Here is a 19,850-nt window from a genome sequence, read left to right on the forward strand (position 1 = left end):
TTAAAAACTAAATCCTATACTCACAAAATACTAACATATATTTATGCTGCTCTTTGTGGAATTTGTTCAGTGTATTATATAGGAAAAACCCAACAGAAGTTATAAGATAGGATATTGGAACATGTTAATGACATCAAAAAGACATGAGAATCAAATACTTTAGCAAAACATTTATTGGACTATCCTGATCATAGTTTTAAATTTATTATTATTGAGAAATTAATAATAGATAAACAGAGAGGCCCATGGCCACTGCAGTTAGAGAGACAAGAATTATACTGGCAACTGTTTTTAAATGCCAGCATATGGACGAGGTTGAATGGTCAAATTTCTACTAATTCCATTTTAAAATTAAAATAATTATGGAGAAAATAAATGTAGGAATATATAAATATTTTGCAAGTATAGGATTTAATTTGTAATACCGTATTTGAACAAGAAGTGTTTAAGTATTAGCGTATCTGTTTTAGAAACTGTCATTGAGTTTTATTTCAGCATTTATGAATGAACTGTGTTACGTGCATTGTTATTGATTGATTTTGGGGCTTGGCTCTGACATATATATTTAAACAGCATTTTAAATGAATGTGTTTGATTTTTGAAATTTATTTCTGAGGAAGTTTTTTTTATGAATAAAGATGAAAGCACTAAAATCAAAGGGAGTAATTCAATAAACCCTACATGGAGCAATTCTCCATGTAGGAATATTGCAACAGCCTGACCATGGAATATAGCTGTTGAGCGATCCAGGAAACAGGGCTGGACGCACAAACGTGTGGACACAGTGCGAACACGGAGGTGCCCTCGGAATGAAAATCACCTCATCTGCTGGTGAAAACCATGCAAATGAGGTGATTTTCTGATTCAGGAAGCAGAAAGACATCCATGTAGGTGCCATGTCAGCAGGAAAAATGTACGCAGTTACAAACCATGTACCGGACTAATATGCTATTTTGCAAAAAACAAATAAATAACAAGTGTAAAATATGAACTATAAAGGTATGCAAAGTTATTCCATTGTAGTTGCCAGCATGCAGAGTCATACAATGGCTAGTTATAGTGGTAGCTAAGGCAATAGGCCCTAGTGTAGTGCTGTACAGGGCCACCATGTCCTTAGTTACTAACCGTGTTAGGTCTAGAACTCTGTTGGTGTAGGCAAAACAGATAGCTAACATTAAAACGGGGTGTGTCACAGCATGTGTAAGCAGATTGGAGCCTAGCAGCAGCTTTTTGTGCTCAGCTAAGCACAGCTAAGCAGGGAGGTGTGTCTGAGGCTGCTAAGCAATACTTAGCCCTGCGGCACGTGTTTTAGCTGGTTAAAGAAAAGCTAAGCATGCCTGTGTACAGGGGAGAGTCTAAACTGCTGAGCAATGTTTATACTACCAATGGAGGTTTGTACAGAGTGCCGTGGGGCTTAGCAGTGGAGGAAATAGGAAAAAAAATAAAAGGAAATAGCCTGAGTAAGCCAATCAAGTATAATAGACTGATAAGCCCTGTTCCACTGGCACTAGCCCATTCAAACCCCTCAATGATATACCTGGCAGGTGAAATGTATCATATTCAGTCACACAGGCTGCATCTGCAGCACACCACTATAAAGTATGCATACACCCTTCAATCTGATTTTTCCCACATACTCTGCACCATTGGAGTACACACTTGGGAATTTTGACTGACAAAATGATAGGGGCTGCTGCTGCACTGCTACATCTGTATGCACTACAGGCTGAGGTCAGTGATGTTGATGACAATAGGCCCAGACTGAAGAGGAGAAGAGTGTTCAGGCCAGGGTAACCTTTCAGGGGCTACATGAGCTGGCGATAGTAGAGCACTACAGGGTGGACAGGGACATACTACAGGAACCCACCGAGCTCTGCCACCCTCACCTCAAACCCAGAGCCAACAGAGGGGAACCCATCCCAGTGGAAAGAAATGTATGTGTAGCCTTAAGAATACTAGCTACAGGTACTTTCTAAAGACCTACTGGGGACATCTTGGGGGACTCACAAGCATCTGTATCCAGGATACTCCATCATTTCCTGGATGTTATGCTAACATATGCCAGTGAGCACTTTTATTTCCCCAATATGCATCTCTTCCATTGTGTAGCACACTACCCAGAGGTACTGGTTGCCATAGACTGCATTCATGTGCACATCAAAGCACCACCCAGTGAGGAGGGTAGAGTCTATATCAACCACAAGTGGTATCACTCCATCAACTGCAAGGTCATGTGCAATACTCAGGGCAGTATCATCAATGTCTGTGCTGGCAGCCCTGGTAGTTATCATGACTCAAACATCTTGGCACTTATCACAGCTGTACCAGACATTTGCCAGGGGGACATCTCATATGACCATCTAGTGGGGGATGTTGGCTATGCACTGGAACCATGGATGATGACACCCATCAGAAATGCACACACACCAACTGAAGAAAGCCATAATGAAGCACACACACAAACTAGGAACATTGTAGTGTGTTTGGGCTGCTCAAGTCACGGTTCAGCTGCCATGACATATATGGTGGAGTCCAGCAGTACTCTCCAGCCATATGTGCACAGATGTTCATAGTATGTGCCATACTACACAATATGGTCTTGCAGAAACAGCTGCATCAGAAACATCACAGGGACACAGCCCCCCCACCATTGCCAAGGTCCCCACAGGCACAGGGGAACTCAGAGGAGGAACTCTCTGAGCCTGTCCCTTTAGGCAGACATAAGTGTGCCCAGTATACCCTGGCCTTGGCAAAGAGGCAATGCATAACAGATACACTGACAACCTAGGGCCCCAGGGACTGACACCTCACTCCGACTTACATACACACAGTTAAAAGCATGCCAGCCATATCTTACCATGTATAGGCTGTGTACTGCATGTATCCAACAGAGTCAGCCCTGAAGCACTGTCCTCTCAACTGCTGCAGGCATGAGTTTAGTCATTCTTCTTAATAAAAAATGAATGGAATAGTATGGTAGTATATGTATGGTATTGCTGCATGTATGCAAGGGAATGGAGTGGGCTACCGGGATAGCAGCAGACAACAGCAGCTATGTGGGACAACAGGAACTCTGCCAAATACTGGCTGCCCCAGAATATGCAGTAGGCCCCAAGCCAGCAAAACCCACTGTACTATGTGAAGGACTTACAAACAGCAGGGTCATAGGACAGATGAATGGATGTTAATGCTGGAGTCCCATACATACCTCTCAACCTCTTAGAGCAAGACATCTGTACAAAGTCATAAAGAAATGTGGGGCAAAGACCCAAAAACAGGGGCAATTGTTAAATATTGCTCTTACAAACATAGAAAGTTGATAGAATAACTGGTTTAGCAGTAGCATGAATTCTCTGAAGGGTAAGAAGTCTGAAACTCAAATGTCTGTCATTACTTTCTAACTTGAGTCTTTAATGATTTGCCAGTAATTTTCCAGACAACCACAATTTTATGGAAAAATGGACTCAAAATGTGGGGCAAAGATCTGGACATTCGGTCAAAATCTGTACAGTTGAGAGGTATGGTCCCCTATCCCCGACACACCCATGTTACCATAGAACTGCAGCAACTGTTATATTTGTAAGGTAATAGCAGCAGACCACACATTTCCAGGGCTGCCCTATCAACTTGATAACATGTTCCATTTCCACAATATGCAGGAGTCAATGTGCTATGTATGTGTGCAGTTAATAGTGTCAGGAAGTAGATGGCACTGACTGGTGACTGTTGTGGCTCATTGGACTAAGTACATTACTGTGGCTGACAGGGTCCATGGTTCAAAACTATCTGTGCCTACTATTTTGCAAGTCAGATAAACCTACTGTAGGAGTTCTACAGGCTGTCTAGAAGTCAATATTTGTTATTGCAGAAAAACTGGACAATATAGGGATGGGAGCCACAGATATGGACAGTACACAGCTCTGAGTAACCTATATGGTGCCTATTAGAACAGCAGGTTGTGACAAGTCAGTCTAGTGCCAGGCTAAAAAGGCTGCCATGCAACTGTGTCAGTACTGACAACAAGTCAGTGGGCACCATCTATACCATATGTATGTCAGAATTTCTCAGAATGTCCACACATATGCCTCATATATCTGTTCTTAATGTCTTAACATTGTATTTGTCTGGCAAACTATTGGCAAACCAATGCAGGTTGATGTGAAAACATCAATGACAGACAGTTGAGATGCAGACATCATGCCCATAAGAAAATGCAAGCTAATACAAAACCAGTCTACCAACTGTTTATGTTTGGAAGAGCAATATTAAGATGCTGTCCCCATGTCTGGGCCTGTGTCTGACAGTGATATATGGCCCTGTCAAGATGTCTGGCTGTAAGAGTTTGAGAGGTATGGCCAACTTGTAGCCTTAGAAGAACATTGCAATACAATCTGTCTGAGGACCAGAGTAGATGTATTTGGCACAATGCTGGCCAACCTGCTAAATAGGAACAGTCAGAGGTGTGCAGTCCATAACCCATGTGTATGACTTCTACCCCAGTCACACTATAACTACAACTACATAAGAGCAGCAACTGTCAACAAAGCCTGCAACTGGAGCAGAGCAAGACAAAGGGCCACATATAATGGGAAGGAGGAATCACTGGCCAGACAAACATAGAATGTGTAGACTAGAACACTCCATGCAGTAGCATGGGGTCCCTGCAGTGTATGGAGTCAGTAAAGATGTCTGTCAGCAGTTCCAAACATTAATGTATACTGATATACCAGGACATCACAGTGCTGTGCAAAATGTATCTCACATATTATGCAAAACTCTGCTCATTCCAATACAGACTGTACCCACCCTAGATAGACTCAGTTATTAAGGATAGCACAGAGGCAGGCAATCCCTCAGCCAGTATATCAGTGAGGTGCTGGACTGTTTACAGAGCTTCATCAGCCAATCGGCTGTAGCACACAAAATCCTGGATTAGAATACAGGTAAGTCTATTGATGGTTATACTGGGCATGCTCCTACACTTACCTGCTTACAGCCCATGTTTGAACCCACATCTGACTATAGAGCTGGGATGTGCATATATCCGTTCTGCATACAGACAGCTATGTGCACCTTAACTGTCTATCTCCACCCCCATCAGACATGTTTACCCCCATCTATCCATACGTGGTACATATGAGATTTATCTAGATCTGTTGAATGTGATATGCATAGAGATATATAGGTGACATATACAAATATATCATTTATAGAGAGGCAGAAACAGGGGGAGAGAGAGACAGAGAGAGACAGAGAAAGAGAGAGAGACAGAGAGACCCTGAAAGGCATAGAATTATGTACTGCAGCAGCCACATTTTACACCAATTTAACCAGTGGCTTGTGCAAATACTATGGTGAGGCCCATTATGTAATAGTAGGTAGGGAGGGGTTGTAATCTAACATCAGTCACCGTATGCTTGTGTGTGTGTGTGTGTGTGTGTGTGTGTGTGTGTGTGTGTGTGTGTGTGTGTGTAAGTATATTCCCTTGTGGTTGTGTGTGTGTGTTTCCTGCCTGTGTGCAATGCCAATACATTTTGAGGCCTGCTCCATCCTGTTAACCACACATTGTCCTATTTTACATGGCCTGCTGATGTCATCCACCTTAGGTGCACCATTGGACACTCTCTAGGCATATAAGCTCTGTGGCATACGTGATAATTACATAGCACTATAGTACATACAACTAGATACTGCCAACTGTGTGTGTGTGTGTGTGTGTGTGTGTGTGTGTGTGTGTGTGTGTGTGTGTGTGTGTGTGTGTGTGTGTGTGTGAGGCATATTTTCTGTGGCTGTCCTGTGTGTGTGTGTGTGTGTGTGTGTGTGTGTGTGTGTGTGTGTGTGTGTGTGGTCTGTTGATGTCATCCATGCACAGTTGGACACGCTACAGGCATATAAGCTCCATGGTGCATGTGATAAGTATGTAGCACTATAGTACATATAACTAGATAGGTAGGGGATCTAATTTCAATACTGCCAACTGTGTTTGTGTGTGTGTGTGTGTGTGTGTGTGTGTGTGTGTGTGTGTGTGTGTGTGTGTGTGTGTGTGTGAACCATATCCTCTGTATGTATGTGAGTTGGTTATATCATTTTGAAGCCTGTTCCACACTGCTGACTCCCCCCATTATATAACTTTACAGGGCCTCTTGATGTCATCCATCTTAAATGCACTGTTTGACAGTCTGCAGGCCATACCATTCAACTGTATAGAGTTTTGCAGAATGTCCATGTGTTTGCCTCATATATTTGGTGTGTGTCTCATAAAGTTATTGTTTCCTGACAAATCAAAGGCAGAAAATAATGACAGGCATTTGAGTTTCAGACTTCATGCCCTTCCCAAAAGTAATGCTAATGCAAATCCTGCACTCTATCAGTTATCTAAGTTTGTAAGAGCAATACATACAAAGTGCCCCTATTTTGGGGCCTGAATCCCCATTATTGAAGGCTTTGTCCACATTTATTGCTCTAAGAGGTTGAGAGGTATGCCTTAAACATATAAGCTCCGCGGTGCACACAATAAGAACATAGCACTATAATGCATACAACTAGATAGGTAGGGATTCTAATCTCAGTACTGGCAACTGTGTGAGTATATGTGTCTGTGCTCTTTGTTTATGCATATCCCTTGTAGCAACATGGCTGTCTTGCCTGTGTGTGTGTGTGTGTGTGTGTGTGTGTGTGTGTGTGTGTGTGTGTGATAGTTATACCATTTTGTGTGCTTATGTCAGCCTGTTAACTCCATCATCGCCAACCTATTTAGGGCCTACAGATGTCATCCACCTTAGATGCAGAGTTAGCCATTTTCAAACACAGTAGCACTGTGGCACATGAAAAATGTATGGTGGGCTATAGTGTACATAAGTACATAGGTGTTCTAATCTCAAAACTGGCAATGCTCTGTGCATGTGTGTTGGAATGCATGTCTCCTTGCAGCAGTGTGTGTGTGACATGATTATACCATTTTATGGCCCTATTAACCCCCCAGTGGCAATCCTAACAGCATCTGCAGATGTCATCCACCTGAATAGTAATGGCAGACACTGCAAAATTGTGGAAGCTCTGTGGCTATGTGCTGTGTGTATAGTGCTATCATATGTAAAACTAGGCAGGTAGAGGTTCTACTATCAACAAGAGCAGTTCATGAGTGGGTCTGTATGTATGTTTATCCACTTGCAGCAGTGTGACTGTGTTAGGGCCACAAACATACCACTCAACCCCTTAGAGAAAGACATCTGGATAAAGCCATACAGAAAAGTGGGACAAAGCCCAAATATTAGGGTCAATCTTTAAATATTGCTTTGACAAACATAGAAGGTAGCTAGCATAATAGTTTGTGCATTTGCATGCATTTTCTGAAGGAAATGAAGTCTGACAGGAAAATATCTGTCATTGTGTAATGTCAGTCATTAATGATTTCACACTATTTTTCCAGAAAACCACAATGTTATGACAAATGGAACAAAAATATGTGGCAAACATCAGGACATTCTGTAGAAATCTGTAGAGGTGAGAGGTATGGCCAACACCTGTTCCACTCTGCAGGTTGCAGTCCATGTTTGGTCAGGTGTGACCTGTGACAATGACTGAAACAATACAAAGGTCCCCAGAGTGCAGGACAACAAAAATTTCCTAAAGTTGTCTACTACTTGCAAAAAGCAGTTATTTCACATCAGAAGCACCTTAATGTTATGAGAAATAGCATAACCTATGGTAATGCCACACAAAGAAGCTGTCTGCCCCATTAACGCTCACACACTGTTCCATGCATACGAATCTAGGTAAACATGAACATATACAGCCATACCTTGGAGAGGAAAAAGTCTCTGCATTGCCACTACATCATCATGAGCTTCTGCAATGGTATGACAGCAGGTCACCATGAATTAGACACACAGACACCCGGAACAGAAACAGAATAAGATCTGTCAGACAACAATCAGCAGTACTAACAGCAATAAAGCATCACAGCACACAGGTGCATACACTTTCATGCGTACACATGACAATTGCCAGCAGACAGTACCTTACAGGTCATAACACTCCTGCACTAGAAACTGCTGTTAACTGTATTATATTCACCCTGTGCATCACACACATATTAGTATGTCCCTGCATTGATGGTATGAAAAACAGGGATGTGGCACATGTATCATCACATGCACAGGGTATGGTGTGGTGTTGCCAAAGCCCTAGGCTGTGCCATACTGTTGACATCATGTGTGTGTGTCTGGAGGGGTGCTGGTCAGCTGGGCCATGGAGAGGAGCTGTGTGTGTCTGTTGGTGACCTGCATATGACAGTGCTGTGTGAGTGTGTGCATGCACATAGTCAAGCCATGTGCTAGCCCTACATGAAAGTATGTTGGACAGCTGTGGACTGTTCATGGCAGAATGTACAGTTCACTGTCTCCGGTTATGAACACAGGAACTGGTTCTGCCAGGAGTGGCATTGGCACCACCATGCCCAGGGCCAGATGCAGTACTACTTGCTGATGGTGACCAATGTCTGCTGGGTCTGTTTCCCTCACGGAAGTACCCAGGACCACATGCTCATGGCCTGCCACATTGTGGTGTGGACAGCAGCCTCCCTTCAGTAGTGCTGACAGTAGTGCTGATGGTACTGCCACTATGGGAGTGTGACTGTGCATGGCCATGTGAGCTCTCAGCTGATGTTTTTGCTGACCTACATCCATGTGTCTGACGCCCTACTCCCACCACATATTCCAGCACAGACATTGCATGGTTAAGGACTGACAATGTCTCACCCCAATGTCTATCCACTACATCAGCAAAATGGTGTAAGGCATCACCAGTGCCATAGAGGGAGTCATGCATGCCAGGTAGTGTGGCATCAATGTCCTGAGTATTCATCCAGCATACTGCTCACAACATGCCTGTGCCTCCTTGATGGACCAATGCATGCATTGGGTGACACATGCTGTGACAATTCTGACAAGTGCTGGATGGGCAACAGTCCTCCTTCAAGCATCCCTGTCAATCTGCCTGTGTAGCACCTCACCAGCTCTCTGGCTATGGCTAGTGTCTACAGTCACAGATGCCATAGTCGCCACACTCCCTTGTTTGATGCCACCACCCTCTGACTGCATAATATGTGTGGCTGCTGGGGACTGGATATGTGTGGGCATACTGACTGTGTGCAGGGTCATTGGGGGTGGAGGTAGGATGTCAAACAATGGGACACATTCAGCCCCCAACAATCCCACCTATGCCTCACAATGGCCACCATTATCATCAGAGTCTGATGACATACTGACATCAGGTTATGAGGGGGACACGCTCCAACCCCATGGTCACCTGTGAGGGGTAGACAACATGACTACATTATTTCCTGCACTATAATGTCTGCTGATACACACACACACACACACACACACACACACACACACACACACACACACACACACATTCACACACACACATACACACACACACACACACACACACACACACACACATGCACACACACGCACACACACACACACACACACACACACACACACACACACACACACACACACACACATGTGAGGTGCCACAAAAGCATTATACAGATTGCACCTTCTGACTGATTGCACAACACACAATCAGACCACAACTGACACACTTTGTACACGTCCTCAACAACATGCAGTGCAGCAATGTTCAGCTAATGTTGCTAGTACTATACACCTGTGAGATACATGACAAGTCAGACTATGTGATGGCCCCTCACCTAAAGCACAGTGCACCCATTTACACAATAGTATTGCACTCCTGTATAGCAGGCTGGCTACACCTTTACAAAAATACATCCTAATATGTTACAGCTACTGCACCTATGCTACTGCACTTACCGATGTGATGCACCGCAGTGAAACCCACCACAAGTGAACATGCATGTATTACAATATGGCTAAGCTTAACAATAGTGTACATGGCAAAGTTACAGCCCTTAACATGCCTAGGGTATAGATGAGCCATAACAAGACAGTTCCACTCTTACCAGCTACATGATGATGGTCTCTGGCCACACCAGAGGCACCTATGGATTTGTGGGGGGCAGGTCTTGTCAGCAGATACATATGTGACATTGTACAGGATAATATGTGCATTTATCAACATGTACAGTACAAACTGTGATACTACCCAGACTGCTGACATTCACAACATGTATGCACATGTGTGCATTACAAAACCCCAACCACAAATGCAGACTGATCTGACATATGTGTACAGGTATGCAGAGGTTGCCACTATGAATGCTACAGTATTAACATGATGACCGCAGGAGGCTTACCTGGATGTTCCTCAGCTGTGGAATCTGTGCCACCCAACTCCATGACATATGTTGTGATAGCTTCTTGTGTGCTGGTTCTGAACCCAGGTTTGCCAGGAACTCCTCTGTGGCTGAGACTGGGGGCTGTAAAGCAGGCCCTCCCCCAGTGCCAGCACAGCCCCTGGCCACAGCTGTGGCCCTTTGCCATGCATGATGTATTATATCTGTAGCACAGTATCGGACCTATTCATAGCTCCTGTCCTGGTGGCCCACATCATTCACCATTGCTTTGAGATCTGCCCACAGTGCAGCATGTTCTTGCTGGTTATGGCAAGTCCTTGTCAACAGCACCCGTTGATGGAGTCTCAGGGCATCAATAATGGCAGCAGTCTTAGCTTCTGAGAAAGGTGGATTGTGATATCTATACATCCCACCTGACAGACATGAAGAGGGGAACACAACACAGGACCTCATACATTGCTCACCACAATGTATATACCTTGCACATTCACAACTGCCATCACTATCCACCACTAACTCCCACATCATATCCTACCATTTATCACCACAATATGTAGGTGGCTATCAGCAACATAGTGGCAGTACATCATGCATTGCCTCCTGATCCTGATGTTTCATGCTACTTGCTGCATGTGCTATGAGGTGTTCAAATGCATTTACCTGTTGCACCTGTTACTGCTTGTTCATAGCCAGTCTACATGGTATGCTGTGGTGTCAGCCTACTACTGTTGTAGTAAGTACATGGGCTGTAGGCCCACCTCTCAGATCTCCCTGGCATTCCTCCCTCAGATTCTGGACTATATGGTGGGACAATATCCTACAGTTTCCCCTGCCAGTGTAGTTGATATGGGTGTCCATGGCCAACCATCTAAAAACATCACCAAGGAATACACTGTGCGAGAGATGCAATGACAGTAGGAACCTGGAGTCCATGCTCCCTCCCTGTCAAGGTGGCATATCTGTCCCCAAACAGGTTGTTAACACAATTGGTACACCTCAAACACCACCCACACCTACACAACACACACACACATATGCAGTGGACCTCAATATACACATCCACAAACAAAGGACACTTCCAGTGCAAAGCCACATGTGAACACCACAGCCATACATGGCACATACTACACATGGCCACACACACCTGTGTCCCACAAAATTGCAGGTGTCAGCACATGTCAAACATGTTACACATAGGAGACTCCATTGTGAGACACAGTGCTGTTCCTCTCACCTGGCTGTATATATGGATGGTCACAGTTACTTGTGTGTCAGGTGACAGACTCCACCATATTGCATATGCACTGCTGTCTCTCACTAACAGGTACTGTCATGAGTCTGTCACAGTCCATGTTGGCATGCCTGACCTCAGATGTATGTCCATGGACTATATGCAGTGAGACATAAGTGAGCACACTGATTATGTGTCCTAGGCAGGTATGACCCTAGCCTTATGCAGCATTCCTCTGTCATGCAGAATGATGCTGAAATACATTCAGGACATGATTGACTTTATCATGTGGCCTTTAATCCTATGATATTCCAGGGGGTTCCAGTACCTGTGAGTCTGGGATGTTATGGTCAACAGACCACAATGCTCTGCAACAGATGGCCTCCATCTGTCTGAACTGGCCTTCAGGCATCTGGTAATGATTCTTGCCACCCCCATAGTACCTTTATTAGGAAAAATGGTAAGGTTATCACTACTAACATACAACTATCAGTGCAGCACACATTTAAGGTCATGCTGCTAAACCTTAAGTGTCTACACATGACTCTGCCCTCAATACAACCATTCTTAACCCAGGAAAATGGTGACATTTGTGCAGTCACACACACATGGTTCAAAGCTGCAGCCTCACCTGGTCTACCATCCTATCATACAGTCATACCCAAAAGTGTGGGCAGAAATGGCATGAGACCTATGATTGCAGTATATATGAGACACATACACACCTCCACACTGTACAGGCAGTAAGATGCACAGGGGACACCACAACATACCTATTCAAATCATAACTAGCTACGGGCCACCACATGTGACCAGGAAGCCCATCCTGTCTATATGGACCTCGACAACTGTATTCTGATTTATGTCTGTACCCTAAACCTGGGTCACTTGAATGACCAAAACATACTGGAAGATGTACCCATGTCAGCACACACGTCAGGAGAGCCATCAACAGTGGAATTACAAACACTTCTGTGCAGTTAGGCACTACTCCCACATGAGGTGAAGGTGTGTTGCTGTTGATATTACACAACACAGGTTACCACTGCAGCATCCCTACAGTGTCCTCTTCCATGGCAAAGCAACCATCATGCGGTCACGTTTGCAGTCACCATCTCCCACAATACCCATCTAGCTAGGGTCACACATACATACACCTCCAACATGGAATAACAGCCTCCTGGGGGTGGTATACACAGCTTCACAGCCCCAAACCCCTCTGTAGGGACTGCCACCAATATCCACACATACACACATGTGCTAGATGTGCATTTGTAATGATGCATGCAGTCAGGTATACCCAACAGGACTACATCATCCTCTGCAAGGATATGTACACCTGTCTGGTGGGCATCTGCAATACATAAGTGTCTGTAACAGGGATGACATACCACTGTCTGAGACAAACTAGTGGCAGGTGCCCATTTACAAGCAGTGTCTTGTTAGTGTGAACAAGCAAATGGGGTCACTCCTGGGAACCCACACTGCAAACCCAGAGACCACATTGTTGACATCCACTACAGACAATCATCTACAGTTCTGCACATATGTCTGCAACATCACAGGAAGCACCTGCATCTGCTCACTTGTGGTGGTCAGGGACACCAGGAATACAGTGCTATAGGTATAGCATACTTGATGCCTGACAGAATCAGCGTAGGCGTCATCCCCTGTCCCCCTATCAGTACATCAGGATGTCCACAGTATCTGCCCCCTTCTCCTATATGCAGTAAACAGGTCACCACTGCCATGTGAAAGTCAAGGTATACATCTGCCATGGGAGCCTATCACATGACAGGATGTATCCTACATGACCCCAAGCATAACCTTGCAACAACATAAGCCACTGTATTCAAAAGAGGCATGACTACTGCCTTTGTCCCAGCTGTGTGAAGGACAACCACTGTCTACCCTTTACACTAAGGTGGTGCATCCACCAATCTGTCACATTATACACCCATTAGCCTAACTCGGCTGTTGTGTAAGGCCATAGCACAGTTTATAGTACAGTTCATTAACAAGGACATTGGCAACCTCCACACACTCCATCACACACAGTTAGGCTTTGTCAAGGAAGGAATTATGTCTGTTATACTCGGTTGACCTCTTTGACACAATCACCAAAGCCATGGACAGTGGGTGACAGTGCACACTGCCTTCCTTGACCTGGAGCAAGTCTTTGACAGTATAGCCCATCTGGCCATAATAGACATATGCTCCCAAGTATGCATCACACCATATGTTACCATAGGGGTAGCACACTGGCATGCTGACATGACCAAAGTAAAACACATAGGGGAAGCCACACCAAGTGGTTGACCCACAACTAGCAGTGTAACCTATTGCACTGTGTTTGGGCCTTTGTTATGTGTGATGTGCACATCTGTGGTGCAGGGCACAGCCATTGGCCTGTGGCCAACCATGTCTGGAGATGACTGCATATATTAAGATACAACCAAACACCCTAATACTGGGTGATTTCAACTACCCTGCCATTAACTGGGAAAACTACTCGTGTATCAACACCTTTGCCCAACGCTTCTTGGAATTCATAAATTCCAATGCCCTGGATCAACTAATCCATAGTCCCACCAGGGGGTTCAATATCCTAAAACTGGTCATTACAAATATGGGAAATTGATGCTCCACATCTATGGTCACTCCCTCGTTAGTTATTTCCGACCATATGCTAATCACCCTTAACATCCACATCCCTCCCCCACCCCCCAGTAAGGAAACCACCATAAAAACCTTCTCCAAAGCCAACTTCATGCAACTCAAATAATAAGTGACAAACATCATGACACCCATGCAAATGGGAACTGAAAGTTCGACTGCTGAATCCTGCACTAAGGCACTGTACAAGCACATCCACTCATGCATGAATCGTGCCATACCAAATTGAACCAAGATGCTCTCCTCCAAAAAAGGAAGCCAATCTGGTGATCCCCTGCCATATACAAACTTTACAACAAAAGGAAGAAACTGTTGCAGAAAAGAGGAAAATCCCAGGATGCAAAAAACTCCCTTACCAGCCTCAGTAAGAAGATGAGATCCCTCATAAAATCCTCCAAAGCTATTTATGAAAACAAAATTGCCAAAGATTCCAAAGACAACCACAAGGCATTCTATAACTATGTCAAGAATCTAAATGGCAATGCTCAGATCTGCTCTCAGCTACAATAGAATGGCATTAAATATCCTGATCTCAAGGATATTGCCAATATCCTGGCAGATCAATTCAGTGGCAACTTCAACCCCCTCTCCCCCCTAAACGGCCCATCTCAATACTGAAAGATTGCCAAATTCCGGTAATAATGGCCACACAGGTAAAAAATGGCACTCTCCAAAGCTAAGAATACAGTGTCCATGAGACCAGATGACATCCCGGGCTGTGTACTACATGAACTATAAAATGAACTGCCACCTCACCTAAGTGCCATGTTTAATCATGGCCTCACCTCAGGCTTTGTGCCCACTGAGTGGCGCACAACTACAGTTATCCCACTCAACAAGGGGGGGATCCACCTTGGATCCTGGGAAATACCACCCCATTAGTCTGATGAGCCTGATCTGCAAGGCCATGGAACGCATTATCACGGAACTTATAAACAAAGATATTGGCAACCTTCAAACACTGGACCCCACCCAGTTTGGGTTTCTGAAGGGCCGATCTTGTCTCCTGAACCTGATTGACTTTTTTGAATCAGTCTTCAGAGCCGTGGATGAGGGTATGGCGGTCCACACAGCCTATCTGGACCTCACCAATGCCTTTGACACCATCCCCCACTCTGGAATCATAGATAGATTTACAAAGCTGGGCATTAATCCCTATGTCACTCGATGGGTTGCCAACTGGCTAACTGACAGAACCCACACTGTAAAAATAGCCGACTCCAAATCCAGCTCCAGACAAGTGACAAGTGGAGTACCTCAGGGTTCAGTCCTGGGACCGCTCTTGTTTGGCATCTACTTCTCTGAAGTACAGGCCAACACTAAGGGACTCTGGCTAACAAAGTTTGCAGATGACTGCAAAATGGGAGCCATTATCCAATCCCAAATTATGTGGATACTCTACAAAAGGGCCTTACAGAAACAGGTGCTGGGTTCCAGAGCCATGGGCTCAAGCTCAATGCAAAGAAATGTATAGTTATCCTCTTTAGGAAAAACATGTACCCATGAATTACCACATATGTGGCAGTACACTAAACACCGAAAGTGTGATAAGAGACTTAGGGACACAGGTGGACAGTGGTCTCACCTTCGATAACCACATCGCCACAACAGTCAGGAAATCCTTCTATGTGGCACAACTCATCACTAAGGGCTTTTCATCCAGAAAAAAAGAGGTCATTGTCCCACTGTACTCATTCCTCATTAGACCCATTATAGAATACAATGCCCTGTTTGGTATGTACCTCTCAAGACATCTGCAACAACTGGAAAGGCCACAGAAATACCTCACTAAAAGAATCACAGGCCTAATGCAGATGCCCTATGCTGACCACCTTAAAAAAACTCCAGCTATACTCTGTTACATATCATCTACTCAGATGTGATCTCTGCTTAATATACAAGGCCATGTCAAACCCAGAGCTGTTGGACTTGCTACACTTAAAGAAATCACAATCCCTCAGAGCCACAAGCTCCAGCAATCTAAACCTTGTCATCACAATAAACAAAACATGCTAGAGGGATAGGTTCCTGACACAGACATTCCCCAGACTCTGGAATAGACTGCCCATACATGCCAATCAGAGCACCTCTTTGGCCCTCTTCAAAAAGATCCTTAATGATTAGATGGGAGAAAGTAAATTCACCCCAGGGATCACATCAGTCACCCTGCTAGACAGGGGTCCAGGGAAGTAAATAGTGAGGGAAGTAAATAGTGAGGGAAGAAATAGCCAGGGAATTGTTATGGCTAGGCTTGTATAGGCCCTAGGGCCAATAGCCTAGTACCAACCTATGAACCTATGAACCTATGCATACTTTGTGCTGCACCAGACTCCCTAGTGATATGGATATCTGTCTAGTAGGGTCTTATGGAGGATGCATGATTGGTGACAGAAACATGGCCTCGGGCCACATACCAAAACATACAGTGTTAACCCCTTTTGTGAGAGTGACATCCCAACATATTATCACAGTACTAACAACATCCCCAGCATGCAGTCAGTCGTGTGTGATCTGTGCACACAGGTCAATGGTGCCATCACATTTCACCAACATGTTGCTTATGTTCTATGGTAAACCTTTTACATGGCCCACCTAATACCTATGGTTATGTCATCCAGGTACATGTGGTCCTAACATCCCTGTATTCCCCACGATAAGGCCCATTATTGTGTAAAATGCCCTGTTAATCATTCACCTCACACAGCACATGCAGCAGCTGGAGACATTACAGAGGTTTCATACCAGGAAGTACCAGGGACTCAAACATCTACAACACAGAGATAGGCTATAAGCCCAGCCCTCTACCCACTTTCATACATATTCCTCAGAGGTGACCTCTGTCTGGCATGCAAGGCAGTCACGGACTCCACATTGTTGGGACTGTTACACAAGTGCAACTCAAGCTCCACTCTTTTAACACAAACGCACACCCTCAACCTGGTGGTCTGTGACATCATCTGATCTTCTTGGTGGCTCAGATATGTGTCCTACACACTCACCCTGCTGTGGAATGATCAACCTGTCCACATCAGGCAAGGTAGCTATTTACATCTTTGCAGGCAGAACCTGGATAACTGGATGGTTAACTGCACATCCACCCTTGGGATACCACTTGTGTCCCTGTTGGACTGGGCATCAGAAGCTGCCTTGCATGCACATGGTCTAACATCTAGGCTAGGCTTATGGAGGCTCAGGGCCCATAGCCTAGTAACCTCATATTGTCCTAGATATAGCAGTTATGGCCTGTGTGCTGTGACAGATTGTGTTGTTATGTGTCCACACCCATCACTGTCATTGACTGTGGTGTGTCCCCTATGGGCAATCATTACAGTACCATGTCATACAGCCAATATCCGACAAATACTTGAGTGCAACTAAAAGTGCACATGGACATTCCAGCAACATCTGTGCTACACAATAACTGAGAGCAGTGCATATGTGGTGTAGGATTTCCTCCTTGTAGGTGTCCAACATCTGCAGCACCCAGATGTTTGCAGAATGTATACATGTGCCTGATATATGTGGATCCCATGCCAGACAAATGTGGATGTCTGGAGAACAGTTGGATAATATGTAATGTGTGTCCCCAGAGTGTGGATAATGTGTCTGTGACATGCCAGACCACTCAGAACACAGTAATGATACATTAATATCTGGCACTGTATTCATTCCCTGACATCGTATGGTCAATATGTACACACTGTTGCTGAGGTGGAGCCTATGTCCTCCCCACTACTACGGCCTATAACCTGCTTTCCTGCTGCATGGGATCACCAGATATGTTAGACATGACTGTCAGGCAATGAGATACAGGTGTTGAGTACACAGTGAGCTAGCCAGAGTACATTAGGAACAGTCAGGGACACCTGGGAAGTCTTTAAACTAACCCTGTATGACATTCACAGACCGAGAGGGGCTCATGACACTATATGATGTGATATGCCAGCTGTTTCCGTCAGTAGTTGCTGTCACTATTGCACAACAGACAATGCAGTGGCATTTCTACATGCACTGACTATTGCTGGGGGGAGTCATGGGCCAGAGCTGTGATCTATGTCACTGCAGACAGAGCCAAAAGGCAAGACTGTAGGTGCTGGACTGCAGAGTAAGAGGAACATGTCATTCCAAGATATGTTGTTGAGACCTACTGTTGAAAGTCCAATTTCCCATGACTGCATCCCCATCTGCATTACATTACATGGTTGACTCTATGACATACCTGGTATAGTGCTGTACTCCTATGTGAGCAGAAATCCAATGGCATTTTTCCTTGGAAATCGCAGTCTGTCTATATGAAGAAAGTCATAGACCTCTTTACCATAGGCTGAAACTTGCCTTTTGTAGGTAATGCTCATGAACAGGTGATTGCCTGTGCACCAGTCTGTGACTCGCACTTGGTAATAGCATGCAGAATAGCTGGGTCGCATTGCCATTAGGCAATGGCATAGCAACACAGTACTATAATTAAGGCCTTCATATAGGCCTTGGCCCTTTTCCTGGCCTGTGAGGAGGACATTGTTGAGGTGTGGGAGCTACAGCATCACAGAGGGTAGGTAGAAATACTGCTCATTGTTTGGATTGATGTGGTATGTCCACAGCTTTGCATGCTATGTTTGGCCATTGTTAAGAGATTTTCTGATTCTGTGACAGGTTACTGTTTAACAATGTGTGTTGGGGTCAGTAAGGAAAGAGGCATATGTGAGTGTCATATTTCATTTTTATCTGAATGTGCATGCTGCTGCAGTTGATGCTGGTCTATCAGCTGTATACGTTTCTAGGGGGAGACTTTGACACATGTCCCTGTCACCTGAACATCTCCCCCCCAGCCCTTTATGAATGATTGTTGTGTAGATTCCCAGTTCTAGGTGTTTTGGAGGTATGCTAGGTCTGTAGCAGGTAGCTGAACATTCTGCTGCATGTGCAGCAGGATGCAGCTGCTGCATTCTGGCCAGGAGTCATACTGTGGATTGTGAAGACATTGGGGACAGCAAGCTGTATATGTCAGTGAGGGAGCAGTATCAGCTCTTGTGTCACAGCATGGCCAGAATGAGGGTACCCATAACAGTCCAAGTGAGGCATGTGCCTTTGATACATATTTTAAGTAGTAGTGCCATCCAGAGAGTGTTAGGGAACATTTAGGATACGTGTGTGTGTGTATATATATATATATATATATATATATATATATATATATATATATATATATATATATATATATATATATATATATATATGTGTGTGATCCACCCTCCAGGCCTTTAACATGCTACTGTGGGTGGCAGTGACTGTGTTAACAGCAACCAGTTCTGCTGGACATTTCAGGGCTCAGTTATTTCTATGTCGTATTGACAAGCATGTAATTATCATGCAACAGACTGGTCTGTTGGCTAGAACTGTGGGTGTCCAGATGTCTGACATGCTAGGAATGTAACAAATAGAGCTACTGAGTCATTATTATAGGTGGTGTAGTTGCAAGACATATGTGCATGCATGCAGTGTGTTACACAGGATTGGCATGAACATGTGTGTTTGGATGGCTATGACATGTGGCACTGACCTGTGTGTCATGCTTTTGTAAAATCAGTCTACACTGCCTTGCCAGTACGTCAGCACACAGAATACCTTTGATGGTAACCATGCCATAAGTAAGTG

This window comes from Protopterus annectens, chromosome 3.part1, assembly GCF_019279795.1.
Source record: "Protopterus annectens isolate FY-2018-M chromosome 3.part1, PAN1.0, whole genome shotgun sequence".
Taxonomy (NCBI): domain Eukaryota; kingdom Metazoa; phylum Chordata; order Ceratodontiformes; family Protopteridae; genus Protopterus; species Protopterus annectens.